Genomic DNA, 21,761 nt, shown 5'->3' with positions numbered 1-21,761 from the left:
TGTTATCCTCCCTCTTCTCAAAACAATTTCAACAGGTTTCAGTTTTATTTTGACAAAAATCTACTTAAACCATATTCATTCTCTTTCCCCTTAGTTAGTCAACCCTCTTACTAGTGCTCCACCCTAGCCTCTCTCTCTCCCCAACTTGCTATTGATCAACAGCTTTCAAGTAATTTTCATATATAGTTACAATGTATCTCAAAATTATTCACCCTGTTTTCCCCTTCTCCTCTTAAATAGACTTGTAGACTCAAATTGTATGTCTGCCCATAATAATAAAAGTAGAATCATGTCTACAAATACATATGCTTTTTAGGTCTAGCTTTTATATAGGAGAAAAAAACATATATCTTGTGGGTTTTTTTTTTTTAGCTTAGCTCATTATGATGTCTTCTAATTATATCCATTTTTCTGAAAGCGACATGATTTCATTTTCCTTCATGGCTGTGTAACATTCCATTGTGCATCAATACCATTTCCTCTTTATCATTTAAGAAGATTCCAATGCTGGGCGCCAATGGCTCATGCCTGTAATCCCCAGAAGTGATGCTGTGGGATCAAGCGGTAGAGCGCTCGCCTTAAGCTGAAGAGCTGAGGGACAGCACCCAAGCCCAGAGTTCAAGGCCCTCGACTGACCAAAAAAAAAAAAAAAAAAGATTCCAGTTGCCTGATTCCATTTTTTGGCTGTTTTACACAGTGCTGTAATAAACATGAGTTATTCTGACATCTTTCTGGTATATTGATTTATTCTATTTACATATGCCTCATACTGATATAGTGGAGTCTTTGCAAGGGTTTATTTTTAGACTGATATCCATAATGATTACACTAGTTTACATTCCCACCAAAAGACTATAAAGATTCCTTTTCTAATGGATCTTGCCAGCATTTTCTTGGTAGCTGTCATTCTAACTGAAGTAGATGTAATCTTATTGCAGTTTTAATTTGCATGTTCTTTATTATAACTAAGGCTGTTGGACATTTCCTGATGACTTTATTAGCCATCCCTTTATTCTTCTTTAAACTATGTAATTACATTATTTGTGGGTTTTTTATGTCTAATTTCAGTCCTCTGTGTAGTATGGATATCAATTCTTTATTTGTTGGATAGCTGGCAAAGATTATTCTCTTATTCTTTGAGTTGTCTCTTGATTCTGGTCACTTCTTTTGCTTTGAAAAAACTCTTAATTTGATACTGTCCCATTTACCCATGTTTGTTTCCATTCTCTGGAGTCCTATTCAGAAAATAATTGCCTGTGTTTCATAAGTTTTCTTATATTTTTCTGTAGTAGATTTAAAACTTCAGTTCTCATTTTGAACTCTCTGTACCTCTTGGAGATTTTTGTTTTTGTTTTTGTTTTTAGAAGGTGACAAAAGGCCCATTTTCAGTGTCTTAAGTGGATAACCCGTTTTCTTAACACCATTTATTGGAGAGTATTTTTTTCTCCAGTGTGTGTCTTTTAGCTCCTTTGTCAAGTATCAGTTGGCTACAGATCTGTGCTCTTATTAAAAACTTTTACTTTATGAACAAGATGTTTGTCTTTTCATTTTTATTTGCAGGTCCTGGGCCTGAACTCAGGGCTTAGCTACTGCCCCTGAGGTATTTTTTCGCAAGGCTAGGATTCTACCACTTTAGACACAACTCCACTTCCAGCTTTTTGGTGGGTAGAGATAAGGATCTCATAAACTTTCTTTTTTTTCTTTTTCTTCTTTTTCCTTCTTCTTTTTTATTGTAAAAATACTGTACAGAGGGGTTACAATTACATGGGCAAGAAAGTGAGTACATTTCTTATCAAGCATTGTAGCTTCCTCCATTATTTACCCTTCCCATCCCTTCCCAGCCTCCCCCACTCCCCCTACCCAATTCTCCACCCCCACCAAAGTTGTAAAGTTCGTTTTCGACATGACAACTTGTACTTCTCATTGTTGCAACGGGTCCACCTGTATCCTTATTTAAACGACTTGTTTTTCCCCTTCCCCTCCACAAATTATACCATATAAAATACAGTGAAAGCAGGTGTTATACTGTGGGGGAGGGACATACAAAGCAACAAAGAAGTAATCTTATAACATTGCCCCATTTGTTAGGAAAAGGAAAGACTTGGAAAAAAATTACATTAAATGAAGTAAGCCAAGCCCAAAGAAACATAGGTCCCATGGTTTCCCTTATTTCCGTTATCTAGTATATGTATGAGTCAAGCAGAAAAGGTCAGATAAGGTGATGTTAAGAAAATGAAACCTAAGACATGTAGTTAAATGTTTTTTTTTCTTACATGCATTTGTTTCTAACGCATTTATAAGATTATTTCTCACAAACTTTCTTAACATGGCTGACATCCAACCGTGATCCTCAGCTCTCAGCCTCTTGAGTAGCTAGGGTTACAGGCATACACCATTGGTGCCTGGCTTTAAATAAGATCTTAACTCAAATGTATTTGATGTATAAAATGACACACACCTAGTTGAAGCCCCTTCATAAATGCTCACATCTACCCATCAGCCAGACCCCAGTGGGTCACTTCATTTTTAAGCACCAGTAGTCCCAAAGTCTAGCAGAATAGCAATGCTAAGTTATTTCAATGTTTTCTTTGTTCTCTTGCCATGAAACAAAGAGTAAAACACAACATGAGTCATCAATGGCTCGTGACTACAACCCTAACTACCAAGGAGTCTGAGATTGAGTGCTGTGGTTCGAAGCCAGCCCAAAAAAGAAAGTCCATGAGACTCTTATCTCAAACTACCAGAAAAGCTGGAAGTGGAGCTGTCGCTTGCTTCAAACAGAATAGCACTAACCTTAAGCACAAAAGTTCAGGGCACAGAGCCCATGCCCAGAGCCCAAGCTCCAGGACCGGAACACACACACAATTAAAACCCTACAGGCTTACAGTTTGTACTGTTTGGCAATTAATGACTAAAAAGATGTGGGGAAAGAGAAAAAGGGAAACACAAACACCTGAGACTATAAAAATCAGCATTTATTAAACTTGAGCAGGGAACTGATTTTACAGAGAGGAAAAATCACAGATCTACCCTTTGTGTTGACCTAAATTATTTTATGCATAAATTCAAAACTCATGGTGTACTCGCAGCTTATTGAACCGTGTGATCAAATCTACAAAGATAAGCAACAATTTGTTTTGACAGATAATGTTCTGCTGAAAGCAAACTGAGAATGCTAAGTTCATTACAAGAAACAGCCTGAGAGACTCTGTCTATACTTTGACTTGTTATCCTAGAGAAAACATGCCTATTTGTGTGACTATGCTCCAAAATTGCTGTTGAACATTTCAAGGCTTTTAGGACCTAGCTCAAATGTAGTCAGCCTTCACACTGAACGCAAATCTCTAACAGTGGATGGAGTTTCATCAAATGTTACCTGATAACATACAATTACTTGCTCTCAACAGTATAAACTCTAAGGCAGTATTATTGAAAACTCATGTGTGGTTGTCTATTATGCTTTTATCAAAATACTATGTTTTTAAATGATATTGATGACACTCCATGCTGGACCTGTGAAGGAAACTCAAAACTGTCAGAACTACTTAGTCATGTGAGTCTGTCCTTTATTCTAGTAACTACTGCCAGTGTTTCCAGCATGAGCAAGGGATGGACTGCACATCACTTCTCATTCACTTCCTCACAGATCCAAAGTTCACATGACAGCACTGACTGCACATCAGCTGATTACAAAAAAACAGGGGCTGGGGACTTCGCTCATTGAAAGAAAACTTGCCTGGCAAGTGCAAAAATTTAACTTCAGGCCTCAGCTCTGAAAACTACAGAAACAATTAAACAACCACAACTACAACCACAACCACAAAAAGTGACTCTTACCTGATGTTGGTGGCTTATACCTGTAATTCTAGCTACTTAGGAGGCTAAGATCTGAGGATTGTGGTTCAAAGCCAGGCTGGGCAGGAAAATCAGTGAGACTCTTATCTCTAAAAAGCCAGAAGTGAAGACATACATGGTTCAAGTAGAGTACTAGCCTTAAGCACAAAAGCTCAGGGTCAGTACCCAGGCCCTAAGTTCAAGCCCCAGATCCTGCACACACAAAAATATCTTAATCTAAGACTTATGTATAAACTATCATCACATAAATTAGTCACAAACAAACCCAAAATGAATGCCACAAGACATGTCTTCCTTACACCACTCTTGGAAGCCCCATAAATGGCACAGCCACCTCTACATACACACATATAGATATTATGTGTGTATGTGTATATATGTATATATACATACATACGTACATGTAATTGAAGTAAAACAAAAGATCATTGAAACTATGGAATTCGAGATTGAGCAACCACGCAAAAAGTTTCTGTTCCAGTTCCATACAAGAGAATAGTGGAAAACCTAATTTTACTTTTGGCATTATTATTTTATACATTTGTCTTTTAGAACAGATACTCAAGGAAAAGAAGTTCTGTCTGGCATAGTGGAACAGAGCGGAACACTAGCATTCAGGAGGTGGCTGTAGCAGGGTCACAAGTTAGAGGTCAGCCTGGGACACAGAGAACTCCAGGACACCCTGGAACTTTCTCCAGAATAATACTAACAATAAATAAAAACAAGATTGCATAAAAAGCTTAGATTCTTTAAAAGAAGGAAAATAGAAATACAGATGCATCAAGTTTTCTAATTTACAGAAAGGTGCTCTTACACAGTTTCTTGCTCTACACCATACCTTACCCTACAGTATATCCTATCACTTTCTCAGCAGACACCATGAAGGCCAATACTACTGTAAAAGCAAACACATACCTAATCTAACTAGCAGAATTGGCAAAGATCTAAAGTATCATGAAGCCATAGAGAAATGTCTAACAGGAGCACAATACAGGAGAAACTTCTCTTGGAGCTGCAACCCACATCTACAAATGACTATAAAGTAAGATGCAATACCAAGAAGCTAAAAGAACTCTGAAAGGTCTCAGAGAAGTATAAAATGTATGGGTATTTAGAAAGCTTCTTGAGACATACATAAATATGCTACGCCATATACTTGTTAGGGCACCAGCAAGTATGTGGACATCTGTCACAAATCATTTAGCTAATATAAAATTAAAAAGCTCTTTAAAAATAGTTTCAAATCTAACTGCAACAAAGCAAACTTGTTTTAAAAAGTTATTATCTAGAAGCTGGGCACTGGTGGCTCAGGCCTGTGATCCTAGCTTCTCAGGAGGCTGAGATCTGAGGATTGCGGTTCAAAGCGAGCCCTGGCAGGACAGTCCATGAGACTCTTATCTCCAATAAACCACTGAAAACTGGAAGAGTTGCTGTGGCTTAAGTGGTAGAGAGTTAACCTTCAGCTGAAGAGCTGAGGGATAGCACCCAGGTCCAGAGTTCAAGTCCCACGACCACCATCACTAACAACAGCAAAAAGTTTTCACCGAGGTACTTACACCAAAAAAAAAATTATCTCAGTAAATCAAAGCTCCAAATCAGTGTCTGCTTAGGGATATCTAATTATAAAGCATAATTCAACGATCACAATTCTCAATATAAGCAAATAAAAGTACATAGATTTCCACTTCATCATAGGCTTTCAGAGGACACAAATTCACTCCTTACCTGGTGTCTTTACCTAATCCCCAGGTACAAGATCCATATCCACACATGCTGTCTTCAGGTCTAATAGCTCTAGAGAAATGAAGAGATTTCCTTTAACCTTCAATTGACGCTTTAGTCAATTTCTACATCAGAAAAGGTGGACCATAAAAGTTGTCCCAGGATCAGCGTTTCACAGAGTAATACCATACTGATATGAAGTTGGTTAAATATTCAGACATAATTAACAGATTCATGTATTACTGAAACTTATGTGGAAAATAGTATTTATAAGGTGACTTAGATTTTATAATTCCCACTGTATCTTTCAAAATCTCATTTCCCTCTCTGGTCAAATTCATCAAAAGCTCTGTTCCCGGGACAACCTCTGCCTCTGCTTAACATGCCCCCTCTTGGGCCTCCACGTCATCTCAGTTGTCTGTCTCGATCAAACCTGTCCACTGGTCTAGGAAAAGGTGACAATGCAATATGATAAGAGAACCCAAGCCTCTGCCTGTGTTCTGCCACATCCAGTCTCCTGGATGTTGTGGTAGACCATCAGGCTCTGGTGTGTAATCACCTGCCCACTTTCCCTTCTGCCCATCCTCCTGCTTTCTGAATACCTACTTTTTTTCTACTAGTCTATAATCTCCTAAGATGTAGTTCTAAATGACTATATCTTTTTAATTGTTTTAACTGTTGTTTATTAACATTTTTTATTTGTAAAGGCTTTTCAAAACATTTGCCATAAATAAAATTACTTATTTAAAAGAGAACCTGGATAGGTGCCAGTGGCTCACACCTGTAATCCTAGCTACTCAGGAGGCTGAGATCTGAGGAGCACAGTTCAAAGCCAGCCCGGAGAGGAAAGTCTATGAGACACTATCTCCAATGAACCACCAGAAAGCTGGAAGTAGAGCTGTGGCTCAAAATGGTAAAGCACTAGCCTTGAACAAAAGCTTGCAGAGATGGCCCAAACCCTGAGTTCAAGCCCCATGACTGATCAAAACAAAAAGGAATCTTGAAATCAAGAAATCCAGAGCATTAATAGCTTCAATACTTGCACCAGTAACATTATACTATCATTTTCTCATGGCTAAGAAAAGCCATTCTTTCCACAATAGAAAAAAAAAAAAAAAGATCCCTTTTACAAATTTCTTTTCTTGAAAAGAAATGCCAAAGTACTGATTATTAATTTTGTTTTTCATATAAAAGACTATTCTAAATAAATTCTCTACATTGGCTTTTCTACCCTCTAACAAAATCCAAAACAATTTTAAAACAGAAATGTTTTTTCTGATTTAAAATTCTATTCTTCTCCAATTTTCTTTATTAGCATTTAATAAAATTTTGAGAAAAAAAGAAATTATTTTTAACCTATCAAAATCCCTTATGGAAACTGGACTAGACATAGAAATACAGAAAAAAAAATCATGCCACATTATGAATTGTTAGAATAAAGTCCAAAGGGTAATAATGTTTTAAATAGTTTTTATTGAGATTAAGTGATTACACTTATTGTGGAATAGTAATACTTAGTTAAAGTCATATATTCATTTTAACCTTCACAATGCAAAGTTGTCATTATCATGGTCTATAGTTTGTGAATTGTATAAGCTTTGAAAATAAAACTATTTCTTCCAAATCAGGTGATATGTACCTTTCTTTCCTTTTGTTTAGTGTATGCTGCTCCCTCTTTCCCTCTCATTCCCTCACTCCCATTGCTGCCCTTCAGTTGCTTAGTTTATTTTCATCAATGTCAGGTGTAGCTGATGGGCCCCTCTGTTGTGTGTTTTTCCATTACCCTCTGATTCTGTGTCCTCCTCCTAGCTTCCCTCAGATGTACACACATATATGGAATATATATGCATATATATACATCATATATATGGTCAAGAACATGGAATAATTTAGAAATGATATGACAAATTAACTAGTGGTCCCATGTTTCTTGAGTCCTGTTTATTTTGTCATATCCTTGCATTTTGGTTTTAACATGCACATATCAGGGAGCCATGTGCCATTTGTGTCTCTGATCTTGGCTTACCTTGTTCAAAATGATTTGTTCTAGTTCTACTCATTTCCCTGTGAATGACATTATTTTGTCCTTTCTAATGGCTGCATATTTCATTGTATATAGGTACTACAATTTTTTGATCCATTCACCTGTAGTGGGGCATCTGAGTTGTTTCCAAATCTTGGATATTGTGAACAGTGCTGCAATATACATGGAGGAGCAAGTGTCTTTCTATCCTGGTTCTTGTTGCTCAGTGTAGATGCCTAGTAGTGGTATGGCTGGGTCATACGGGAGGTCCATATTTAGCTTTCTGAGGACCCTCCAGACTGCTTTCCAAAGTGGTTGTATTAGTATACATTCTCAACAGCAATGCAGTAGGGTTCCTCTTTCTCCATATCCCCTCCAGCATTTGTCTTTGGCTGAATTTAGGATGTGGACCATTCTGATTGGGATAAGGTGGTGAACATTTCATCTGTTTCTTTGCCATTTTTATATCTTCTGCTGAGAAGTCTCTCTTTAGCTGCTTTTCCATGTAATGATTGGATAGATTTGAGAGGCGATAGTTTCTTAAGTTCCCTGTATATAGTGGATATTAGGACTTTCTCTGATACATTGCTGGTAAATATTTTTCCCAATTAGGTAGCTGTCTTTCTAGTTGTGTTGCTATTTGTTTATCTATGCAGAAACTTCTTATTTTAAGGTAGTCCCATTTGGCAAGTATCTCTCCAATTTGTTGTGACCCTGGGAATCTGTTCAGGAAGTTCATGCATGTCTGTAAGGACCTACTCAGTCCTGCAGTCCATTTTGAGTTGATGCTAGTGCATGGAGACTGGTTGAGGTACACTTTTAGTTTTCTGCATGTGTTCACCCAGTTTTCCCAGCACCAATAGTTGTTCCACTGTATGTCTTCGGCTGCTTTATCAAATATCAGCTGACTATAGGTATGTGATTTTACTTCTGGATCTTCTAATCTGTTCCAATGGTCTTCGGGTCTGTTTTTGTGCCAATACTAAGCTATCTTTGTTATTATGGTTCTGTAGTAGAGCATGAACTCTGGTATCATGATCCATCCTGTGTTGTTTCTTTTACCTATAATTGCTTTGGCTATCCTAGGTCTTTTGTAAAACAGAAATCTTTAAAAAAATTCTACCCAAAACTTGGACAGCAAACACATATATGGAAATAACATCAGGGAAAATCAGTCTTACATTTATAGAAATCTAGATCAGATAACAACAAAACACCAAAGTCTTTTCAAATACATTAATGATAGAAACCAAGCCTAAAAACATCCCTGTGTTCTGGTACACTGTAATGCTTGAAAACAGAATCTATTCCATATACTTTTCCCATTTCTTTTGTTTGTTGTTGTTTTGGGTTTTTTTTGAAACGTGGTTTTCCTAATCTAACCCAGGATATGAACTTGAAATTAACCTGCTTCAGCCTCATAATTACTAGGAAATCAGGTGTAAACCACCATACCAGGTCTTCTGTATTTTAAAACCTGATGGAATTAAATAATCTTGTACTCACGAAGTTTAATATTTGACAAACTCAAACACAAAAGGCAGAAAATAACAAATGGTTCAAGAATACAGAGCTGGGTGCCAGTGGCTCACACTTGTAATCCTAGCTACTCAGGAGGCTGAAATCTGAGAATTGTGGTTCAAAACCAGCTTGCTCAGGAACGTCCATGAGATCCTTATCTCCAGTTAACTACCAGAAAACCAGAAGTAGTGCTGTTGCTAAATGTAGTATAGCACTAGCCATGGGCAGAAAAGCTCAGGGACAGCTGAGCTCAGACCAATTTCAAGGCCCAAGATAAGAAAAAAAAAGTGACACTTCCCTACATATTTCTCACATGACTCATTAACAGGAGACCACTTCTGGTGCTCCTACCAAATGTAAATGGCAATGTTCCTCCAGGAAAAAAAAAATCAGAGAAACACAAACCATGATGTGTGTTACAAAAAGAACTGATGTACACTCTATTCCTGATTAAAGAAGGTAGAGCACCTCATCAAATTTGAATGCAAATCAGATAATTTAAAGAATCAGGTAACAGTGCTATATTAATATTAGTAATTGTTTTTGACACTCACACATCGTACTTTCAAATGACAAAGAGAAAAGTATCTATGTACAAAATGAGAGAATGATAAAGCAAATATGTTAACAAGTTGATAATTAGGGAATCCAGATGAAGGGTATAAAAGAATATTTTATATAATTCTTGCATTTTTTGGGGGGTCAGGTAATGGGGCCTGAACTCTGGGCCTGGGTGAAGTCCCTCAACCCTTCAGCTCAAGGCTAGCGCTCTACCACTTGAGTCACAGTGCCATTTCGGGCTTTTTTCATTTTGCTTATGTGGTGCTGAGGAATCGAACCCAGGGCCTCAGTCATGCAAGGCAAGTGCTCTTCCACTGAGCCTCCGTCCCAGCCCCGCAATGTTTTTATAAATCAAATTATTTTAAAAGAAAAAAAGAAAAGGTCACTACATTGCTCATATCCCTGTGCTCCTACCATTACATATGTTATTTCACAGATTTTTATGTCACAAAAATCTATCTTTTTCAAGGCCACCATACTTATTATTTTAAAAAAAATTAGTTGGGTGGGGTTGGGAGATAGGGAAATGATGAAAGGGTGACAGTAATCAAGATGTATCGTATTCAAAAGCTGACATGTTCAATTACACTTTTTAAAGTTCCGTACTTTTAAAAAATGATGGCAATATGGGTTTCTGCCTTTGAACAAAATTTTCATTTTTTCCATAGAATAAAATTCTGAATAGAGAAAAAAATACATAAACCTTTCAAAAATATAGTTCTGATCTAAGAGGATTTTCATATATAAGTAGCCATTACGGAGAAAATTTGAAATAATCACCAAAAAATAAAGTGAGCTTTTCCAGAACTTTCTCGAACCTTGTGGCAGATCCACCAGGTTGTAGATTGCTGTTTTATGTGTCCCTTCTAGTTAGTCACCACATGCACACCCCTTCAGATGAGCTGCTCTCTACTACATGTGCTTTATTTACTTCATTGTAATCAACTCTAGCAGGGGTGAGGCACATTTGACTCATGGTTCATTTAAGACCAGAAAAATCATTTGGTACATGACAGGTTATAAATATTCAAAGTGCCTTTGGCAGAAACAGGTTCCTCACTCCAGCCTTATAAAGCCATGTTCTTTGGCTAAGACATTGTTTAGGCAAGGTCCTAAATGAATTTGGTAGTCAGGAAGTCAAAACACTTTGAGAACCTTGACTCTTTAGACAAAGAACTATCTTGCTAACAGGAAGCATAAGATAAATAATAGCTACCTTTGTAGAAGGCTCTGCTCTAATTCAGGACACAGAATGCACCAGCCCTATGCCATACTTCACACTAGACAACTTTCCAGAGATTGGTATCATGCATCCTATGAGACTTTTCTTCACATGTCTCATGAGAGCCTACTTAGCTGATCATAGAATTAAGAATCTGTTTTATCTGCTTAAGAGTCTGATTCATAATGCTAAATCAAAACCCTAATTATATCCCTATTCTAAAATTAGCTCCTTACTCTAAAACTTCAAGAATACAATACACTCATCTGTTTTGGTTTTGTTTTGTTTTGCTGTACTGGGGCTTAATTTAAGGGCTGTATCCTTGCTACAAAGGCACTCTACTTGAACCACGACTCCAGTCCCGTTTAATTATTTACTTGTTTATTTTTTTCTGGTGTCAGTATGGGTGCTTACACTCAGGACCTTGAGGTTTTACTTACCATTTTTTGTTTACAGCTGCTTCTCTATTAGGCTACACCTCTAGTCTGGCTAATTAGAGAAAAAATATTATGGATTTTACTGCTTGGGCTGACTTCAAACTGTGATCCTCAGATCTTAGCCTTCTGGGTAGCTAGTGTTACAGGTGTGAGCAAATAACGTCCAGCTATTTTGTTACTTTTGTATTCTTGATTTTGCTTAGGCCAGCCTGGACCCCATATTTATGCTTCCCACATAGCTGACAGGCATGTACCACGACCCCCAGCTTTTTTATTTTTATTGTGTAACTACCATACTGAGGGGTTAGAAATACATGGGCAAGGTAATGAGTACATTTCTTATCAAGCATTGTTGCCTCCTCCTTTGTTTCCCCTTCCTCTCCCTTCCCATCTCCCAAACCTCCCACCCCTCTGGCCAAAGTTGTAAAGTTTGTATTTCGACATAAGGACTTGTACATCTCATTGTTACAATGAGTCCACCTGTATTCCTATTTAAACGGTTTTGTTTGTGTGTGTGTGTGTGTGTGTGTGTGTGTGTGTGTGTGTGAGAGAGAGTTATTTTTGTGTTTTTTCCCTTTCCCTCCATAAATTATACCAACATCAAATACAATGAAAGCAGGGGTTACACCGTGGGGGAGTGACATAGAAAGCAACAAAGAAATCATCTTATAAATATGTTAGAAACAATTACAAGAAAGAAAAAAACGTTTGAATCCTTATCTTGATATTCATTTCACCTAACATCAACTTATCTGACCTTTACTGCTTGTCTCAGACATATACTAGTTATTGCAAATAAGGGAAACCATAGGACCTATGTTTCTTTGGGCCTGGCTTATTTCACTTAATACAATTTTTTCCAAGTGGTGTCTTGCAAAACAGCTATGTTAACTGGTGTGAAACACTGTGTGCTTCTCATAGTTACAAGAAAATTATTTTTTTCCTTTACAGTTGTACTAGACATTGATGCTAGGGCCTTGTACATGCTAAAGTGCTGTACCAATAAAATACCTTCCAAGCCTACAGTTAATTTATTATTTACTTATTTTTGTTGGTAATGGGGCTTGAACTCTGGGCCTGAGTGCTGTCCCTCAGCTCTTCAGTGTAAGGCTAGCACTCTACCATTTGAGCCATAGCATCACTTAATGTTTTCTGGTGGTTAATTGGAGATAAGAGTCTCAAAGACTTTCCTGCCCAGGCTGTCTTTGAACCGCAATTCTCAGATTTCAGCCACCTGAGTAGCTAAGTTTATAGGTGTGAGCCAACAGCGCCCAGCTCCACAATTTAGTTTTAATTATACAACTGGTCCTGAATCTTAATATAAGGTAATCGCTGAAATACACGAAGATCTTTCAGATGTTTGATAAGATAATTATGACTTGTTGCATACACTAGCAAAATATTCCGAAGACCTATAATATGGAAAGATCACAAAGGCTTATGGCTATTCTGAAAAGTCATCTGATTCCCCAACCCTCCAAGTTGAGGACCATGATACATACTTTTCATCTGCAAACTTCTTGGCTGTAAAGTCTGCCTGCTTCTCATCTCAGTCGATATTCCCTGTAGGATCTCCGTTGTCTCTATCAGGTATTACCTCTGTTTCCAGACTGTCATTCCATCCTTGTTGCTCCTCTCTTCTAAGAGTCTGCTTCTGGCCTGCCAGCGGAAAACCAAAGCAGAGGGATAAAACACAATATCCATGACAGCACTGGTAAAATTCTGTAGGTTCCTTAAGATTTCATTTTTCTACAAACCAGTTGGAAAACCATTGGAAAAACTTGGGAATCTCAGGGGAAAAAGTTGCTGATGCTATTTCCTGGAATTTATTTATTTTAATAAAACCTTATTAGTATTATGATTTCACTTATGTTTTAGAGATTATAAGATAAACCATATGGCCTGGGAAAGTGGCTCAGTGGTAGAGTGCTTGCTTTGCATGCTTGAGGTCCTGGGTTTGATTCCTCAGCACCACATAAGCAGAAAAAAAGGCAGAAGTAGCACTGTGGCTCAAGTGATAGAGCACTAGCCTTGAGCTGAAGAGCTGAGAGACAGTGCCCAGGCCCAGAGTTCAGACCCCACGATCGGACCCCCCCCCAAAAAAAAGATAAACAATGTAATTATAGATATCGTTTTCTTTATTTCTGTTGTTGCTGTGTTTTGAAATAAGGTCATTACATAAGTTTGACACTAGCCTGGAACTCACAATCCTTCTATATCAAGACTCCTGAGTGTTAAGATCACAGGCATGTACCATACCTGGTTAATTATAGGTGACCTCTTTTAACACATTTTAATAAATTAACTACATTTCACATTTCAAAAGCAGCTTTATGAAACCATAGTTCTACACCTCATCCAGAAAAGTAGATACATACCAATACATTAGATTGTACTTTAAAATACATATTAGGTTGTACTTAAAATTGTATTTTAAAAGATTTTCCTGCTCTTTGATGGGATTTATATATTTGCCATATGTCTCTAGTGTGGGCCTCAACTCAGTTTCCAACTCACTCAAGAAGGCATCTTTTTGTCCATTTAAGAATCCATCATCCAAGTGAAACAAGGACAAAGTGCTAGCCCTCTCTTGTCTTTTCTCTTCTGATGCATTAGAATGTTCAATCAAATGTTATATTTGAAGCCATCCAATAGTTAGTAAATAAGTTATGAACTTTGTCATTTCTTAACCGTCTTCCAAAATTGTCTTTTCCCCCTTTACATTTGAAAAGTCTCCTTTTACTATAGTTCTTTGATTTTCCTTAGGAGTAATTACTCCACATTGACAGTGCAGATAGAAAAACTTAAAATTTATTCAAATAACAGATGTACATCTCATTGAATTCCTCTCATGTATCCACATTAAAAATACAGGCATAGAGGTGGGAATATGGTTTCCTGGTTGCCTAGCATGCATGATACCCTGTACTACAGTAACAGAAAAAGCCAGAAGTGGTCCTGTGGCTCAAGTGGTAGAATGCTTGCCATGAGCAAAACCAGATCAGAGAAAGTGCCCAGACGCTGAGTTCAAGCCCCAGGATGGGCAAAAAATATATAATAAATAAAAATACATGCTTTTTTCTTTATTCTCATTAATATTTCCTAACTAAACTTTGTAGCCTAACAAAAATAAGTACTATCAGGTCTGAAAATAAAAATCCTGTTTGTACATCACAAACATACAATTACATAATTACCTTTAATATAAAATGTGTTTGAGTGTCAACTATTGTGTAAGAGATTTAAGTTCATTTTGATATGGCTTTAATATCCTATAATATCTATAAATATTTAAATCTAATTTATATCACTTAATGATATTTTCATAGAGGATTATACTTCTACTGCAGAAACAAATCAGGTCAACAAAATTAGAAGGGATGTTCGAAATCAGGGGGAGTATGTCACTAAGTATGTTAACAAGTTGAGCCAGGCACTGGTGGCTCGCACCTGTAACCCGAGTACTCAGAAGGTTAAGATCTGAGGATCGTGGTTCAAAGATACCCTAAATAAATGAGAAATCCATGAGGCTCTTATCTCCAATTGACCATCAGAAAAACTGAAATTAACACTGAGGTTCAAAGTGGTAGAGTGCTAGGCTTGAGCAAAAGATCTCAAGGACAAAATCCAGGCCCTGAGTTCAAGCATCACAACCAAAGAAAAATTAAGAAGTTGAAGCTGGGCACTGGTGCCTCATTCCTGTAGTCCTAGCTACTTATAAGGCTGGGATCTGAGGATCACAGTTCGAAGCCAACCTGGGCATAAAAGTTACATTATCTCCAAGAAAACCAGAAGTGGAGCTGTGGCTTCAAGTGGTAGAGCAGTAGCCGTGAGCAAAAAGAAAAAGCTAAGAGAGAGCCAGGCCTTGGGTTCAAGCTCAAGAACTAGCACCTAAATAAATATAGTTAACAAACTGAAAAATTAAAAGATTTGCTTTAGATTTTCTATTTGTAACCCATTAGCGTCTGAGTTTTACTATTATAGTATCTCCATTCAACTACAGAATTACTTCAGTGCTTATTCTATCTTCTTTCTGCTACCCCATTTTTAACTATATCAATTAAACTTGCTTTATAGTAAAGTCACTTCCATCATTTCTGTATGTAAATTGAAAAGTGTTAAATAGAATTGGCTACTTATTAGGATAATTACAAATATCCTTAAAACATTGAATTCTCCCTCTAAATTTCCAAAGACCAAAGCTAATAGTGACAGACATTTTCCCCCAGAAATTAGTTGTAAGAGGTCAAGACTGCAATTGAATCCACCTTGCTTTTCCATGCTGGAACAGCAGCTTGAAGTAGGTGATGCAAGCCTTGCATTTCACCAGCCCTTTCCAATTAAAGGCTGGCATAAGGATTTTGATCAATGATCTAAACACAATCCTAGAGAAGAAAAAGAATACAGTAAAGTTTCCAGCAAGAGTTCTCATAAAATAGTTGCATTTTGGCTCAAAGTGTTTCCTAGGCTCTGAAAGCTGAGGAAAGCAAGCTGAAACAGCCTCTGATGGTTCAAGAATATACTGAGCAAAGGGTCTCTCAAAGGTTTCTGTACAGATTTGGACAGTGGTTACATTAAAACTTCCATTTCCATTGGGCAAGCTTCTGATTTCCACATTCTGGAGGATTAATGTTTCCGGTGTATGTCAAAAAGCATATTCCGAAGTGCTCGACATTTCTCTATTCTAAGTATTCATTCAAACTCCAGACTAAACTTAAAATGTTTGAGTATAGAAAAGCACAGACCTTCATAACAGGGCTAGCAGGAATTTGTGTAGATCTCTAACACTCATTAAAGATAATTTTACTACAGTAACTACATAAATGGAAATTAATGAGGTGCTTGCTGTTATTATGCACTTGAAAAAGAACTACAATGATACTGTAACTATAAAATTAACTCAAGATTTTTAAATATAGATCTCAAAAGCCAGATTGCCTAGACTCTAAATGGACAGATAAATTGGTAAGTGCACTGGATTACAATGTCAAGCAGTAAGTAGACTGGATCCCAGTTTTATATCACTTAAGTTTTGAAAAAGAAACAGCACTATGCATTTATGTAATTAAATTTGTGCATATAAATTCACATTGCTGACAGCAGGAAAAGTAAAGGGTCTTCATCCAATGTCATACATGTTTAAAAATTCCAACTCAGGGTAGGACTGAAGTTCATTGGTAAAGTCCTCTGGATTGGCTTGCTTGAGGCCCATGTTTGATCCACTATATGATAAGAAAATACATGACAAAAATATAATTTTAAATTATAAAACAGTGAAAAATCAGCTTATTAGCAGTACTAGCTGCAGTGTCACACTCTTCTAAAGGACACAACATTTTCATTTGTTTAAAAAAATGAAGCTAGACATGAAGACATGATGGCACACACTTCTAATCTCAGCTATGTAGGAAGCAGAGGGAGACATCTATGTATGAAAAATAATAATGCCATCAGTTCCAACTATTACAGCCAAAAATACATAGATGAGTAAATAAATGGAGAAGCCTTGCCTCGTTTAACTTCGTATTTGTCTAATTTGAGAAAAAGTAAGCTCAAAAGTTTATTATCTCATTTGTTTAAATAAGGTCATACACTTACTGATATACGGAATAGCATTTGGTTTTCAGCATCTTTATTTTACTGACTTCTGATTCTCAAGTAGCAAATTGACTTTACACAGATAAAGGCAGAGACGTGATTTGCACAAGTCAAGGTGCCAGTTCTTAAAATTTTCTGATAGGGATGGAACTCACACTTTGTGTGTGTGTGTCTGCACACACACACACATGTTTGTGTGTGTGCTCAGGCCTGAGCTCTGTCTCTCAAGACTTCAGGCTCAGGGTTGGCACTCCACCATTGAACCACAGCCCCACTGCGGTTAACTGGCCGTAGGAGTCTCCTGGACTTTACTGCCAGGCTGGATTCGAACCTAGATTCCATCTCAGCCTCCAGAGGACCTAGGAGAAGAGGCATGAGTTTCTGCTTCCCAGAAGCAGTGCACAAGTATTGACCAAGCCAGGAACAGGCCAAATAAGCTCTGCTAATGATGACAACTACACATCTAGCATCACTACTCATAACAGTGACAACTACACACCTAACCTCAATATTCAGAACAGTCAGAACAGGGAGAACTGCACACCTAACCTCAATACTATGAACAATGACAACTACATACCTAACTTCAGTACTCAGAACATTCACAACCACATATCTAACCTCAACACTCAGAACAGTCAGAGCAGTGACAACACACCTAATCTCAATACTCAGAGCAGTGAGAACAGTGACAACTGCACATCTCACATCAATACTCAGAACAGTGGCAAATACACACTTAACCTCAACACTCACAACAGTGAGAACCACACACCTAATATCAGTACTCAGAGTGGTGACAACTACATATGTAACCTCAGTACTCAGAACGGTGATAACTACACACCTAACCTCAACGCTCACAACAGTGACAGCCACACACCTAACCTCAGTACTCAGAACGGTGACAACTGCACATCTAAACTCAACATTCAGAACAGTGATAACCACACACCTAACCTCAATACTCAGAATAGTGACAACCACACACCTAACCTTAGTACTCAGAATAGTGACAACTACACATCTAACCACAGTACTCAGAAAAGTGACAACTGTACACCTAACTTCAATATTCAGGACAGTGCCAACACACACCTAATCTAAATACTCAGAAAAGTAACAATTGCACATCTAACCTCAGTACTCAGAACAGTGACTACATACCTAAGCTCAATACTCAGAACAGTGACAAGTACACACCTAACCTCAGTACTCAGAACAGTGACAACTACACTGCTAACTTCAATACTCAGAACACACAACAGCACACCATACCTCAACATTCAGAAGAGTGACAACTACATACCTAACCTCAGTACTAAGAACAGTGACAAATACAACCCTAACTTCAATACTCAGAACAGTGACAACTACACACCTAACCTCAACACTCATAAAAGTGACAACCACATACCTAACCTCAATACTCAGAACAAGTACAACTGCACACCTAACATGAATATTCTGAAGAGTCAGAATAGTGGCAAACGCACACCTAACCTCATGACTAAGAACTGCGACAACCACTCACATAACCTCAATAGTCAGAACAGTGACAACTACACACCTAATCTCAACACTCAGAACAGTGACGACTGCACACCTAATCTCAATACTCAGAACAGTGACAGCTACACACCTAACCTCAGTACTAAGAACAATGCCAACTATACACTGAACCACAACATTCAGAACAGTGATAAATGCACACCTAAAATCAATACTCAAAACAGTGACAAACACATACCTAACATCAGTACTGAGAATAGTGACAACTTCCACATAACCTCAGTACTCAGAACAGTGACAACTGCACACCTAACCACAATACTCAGAACAGTGATAACTATACACTTAACCTCAACACTCAGAAAAGTGACAGCAGCTCACCTAACCTTAATACTCCTAACACTGACACCAAACACCTAACTTCAACACTCAGAACAGTGACAACTTCACATCTAACCTCAATATTCAGAACAGTGACAAAGACACACCTAACCTCAACACTCAGAACAGTGACAACTACACATCTAACCTCAGTACTCAGAACAGTGACAACCACACACCTAATGTCAACACTGAGAACAGTCTGAACAGTGACAACTGCACACCTAACCTCCGTACTCAGGATAGTGACAACTATACACTTAACCTCAACACTAACAACAGCAACAACTACACATCAAACCTCAGTACTCACAACAGTGACAACTGGACACCTCACCTCAACACTCAGAACCCTGACAAACACATATCTACCCTTAATATTCCTAACATTGGCAACCACACACCTAACTTCAACACTCAGAGCAGTGACAAATACACATCTAACCTCAGTAATCACAACAGTGATAACCACAGACCTAATCTCAACACTCAGAACAGTCTGAACGATGAGTACTGCACACCTCACCTCACTACTCAAAACAGTGACAACTAACCTCAACACTCACAAAAGTGACAACTACACATGTAACCTCATGACAACAGCACACCTCACTCAGCAATCAGGGAAGAAGGGGGAGGCAGGTGCAGACACCTTGGGCCAGGGCGGGTAAGGTGGAAGTGCTTTCTGAGGCGCCCTTCCCCTTCCTGCACCAGGCTGTGGTCTGATGAGGCAGGAGGCATCTAGAAGCTTGGAGGTGACAGGGTTAGGAATGCCGTTTTAGAGCAATCAGGGGTGATTCAGGACTGCAAGTGCTGCCAGGCCAGCGCCAGCTTTAAAACTGGAGAACTGCAGCCCTGCCCATGTCCTCTGCCTCCCGCTCCCTGCACCCTTCGTGTCCCCGCGCCCCACCCTCCACTTTTCCCCCCTTTCTAGGTCACCCCCTTCCCTTTTTGCCGGTCCCCTTCCACACTGTGCACTGGCTGGGATGGTGGTGGTGGCAGCACTAGCCTGCTCTGGACTTGTGCACAGGCCCCGCGACTCCCCAACTTTGCCTGACTCCAGGGCCACCTGAGGTGCAATCTTCGCGGCCATAAATGCTCTTGACCCTTGCAATGCCTCTAGGGCGCCCACCCTTGATGTGCACAGTGGCACGGACTCACGTGGAGGGTACAGGCTGCTGGCCAGGTGGCCTTGAGCCCCACACCCCTCCTGTCCTACCTGCGTACCCAGCCGGGTCTGTCTGGCCATGGCACACCAGGCGTTGGGTTGCTCTTGAGCTCCTTCTGGGACTCCCTGCAGGTGCCGCCCATGCCCAGCCTGGGGACTGAGGCTCCGGCCTGACCACACTCGGCCACCCCAGCCTCCAGGAGCCGTCACTACCACCTGGGCATGCATGCGGTGCTGCAGCTGCTGTTGGCACCAGAGCTTGGCCTAGCGCAAGAGATTGAATGGGTCCCACTCTTCCTCCAGCAGCTGGTGGAAGCAGTTGGCCACGACCCAGCCAAAGTTCTCCTGCATTGCGGTGCAGATGGCAACCATAGGGCACCCCAGGGCGCCCTTATCCTGCCGAGGTTACTGTGGGCCCGCCATGGGCAGTCCAAGAAAGGAAGGCTCAGGAGAGCCTGTGATGAGGACCCAGGCTGCCTGCCTCTGCCCTCCCTGACAGGCCTGTTCTAGTCGTCCCTGCGCTGCCACTACCACTGCCCGCCCAACCGCAGTGAGATAGCCAATCAACACACAGAGACACGCCCATTTCCCAGCCTGCGTGCTAGAGAGCCCAATCACTTGCTGGGAGGCTGTTACATCATGGGACCTCTGTGACCCACCCCCAGCCTGTTTGTGAGAGGCGGGCCAGGGGCAGAGCCACCACAGATGGGCGCAGGTGACCTGGGCTGCAGACCCATTGGACGCAGCCATCCTGTAACCCCTTGGAGCTTTGGGTACGTTCTTGTCCGCTACACTTCTGTGAAGGTTACCCATTCACTTAGCCATTCAACAGCCCTGTACTTGGCATTTAGTGTGTGGTTGAGGAGACACCAGCTGCTTCTTGTTATGAACCTTAGATCTTATTCTGCATACTGAGGAAAAAGAAAGACAGAGTCCTCTTCTAATTCCCAGTGCAAGTGTCTAACCTGAAGACATGACTCCTAGTGCAAGGAAATGGCCATGAGGACGTGACTCCAAGTGCAAGGATCTGGCCACGAGGATGTGACTCCCAATGTAAGGGTCCGACCATGAGGACGTGACTCCTAGTGCAAGAATGTGACCATGAGGACGTGACTCCCAGAGCAAGGATCTGGCCATGAGGACGTGACTTCTAGTGCAAGGATCTGACCCTAATGATGTGACTCTTAGTGCAAGGGTCTGACCATGAGGATGTGACTACCAGGGCAAGGGTATGGCCATGAGGATGTGACTCCTAGTGCAAGGGTCTGACCATGAGGATGTGTGGGAAAGCTTTCCTTTGGAAATGAAGGTTAAGGTGAAAGGGAAAGGTGACAAGGGGTAGATGCAGATGTCTTGAGGAGGGATGGAGTGCAAACCTTATTTAGCTCAAAGGAAAGCAGTGTGACTGGGATGAAAATGATTGAACAAAGACCAAGTCCAGGAACAGTGCCTTAAACACAACCAATTTATATTTGAAAGGCCCACTCTAGTTGTGCTGTGAAAAACTAGACTGGAGTATCCAGGGAAGAACTGATGAGGTCACTTGGATTTAGGATGGTAGCAGTAGATATAAGTAAGAGTGACTAGATCAGCAGGACTTGGACAGTACTTGGTATGGATGATAAAGTTGATGTGAAAATTCTTTTGCCGGCATGGGCATCTGAAATGGGAATGCTCGTCCCAACTAAATGCAACAGTGGGAAGGGACCATGAGTTCTATCTTGGGCATGTTGAGGTTGGTGATTTGGATGGTTTTGTTTG

This window comes from Dipodomys spectabilis, unplaced genomic scaffold (genome assembly GCF_019054845.1).
Source record: "Dipodomys spectabilis isolate Male_0828 unplaced genomic scaffold, ASM1905484v1 ptg000065l, whole genome shotgun sequence".
In the NCBI taxonomy this organism is placed as follows: Eukaryota; Metazoa; Chordata; class Mammalia; order Rodentia; family Heteromyidae; genus Dipodomys; species Dipodomys spectabilis.
This window is presented reverse-complemented; position numbering follows the sequence as displayed.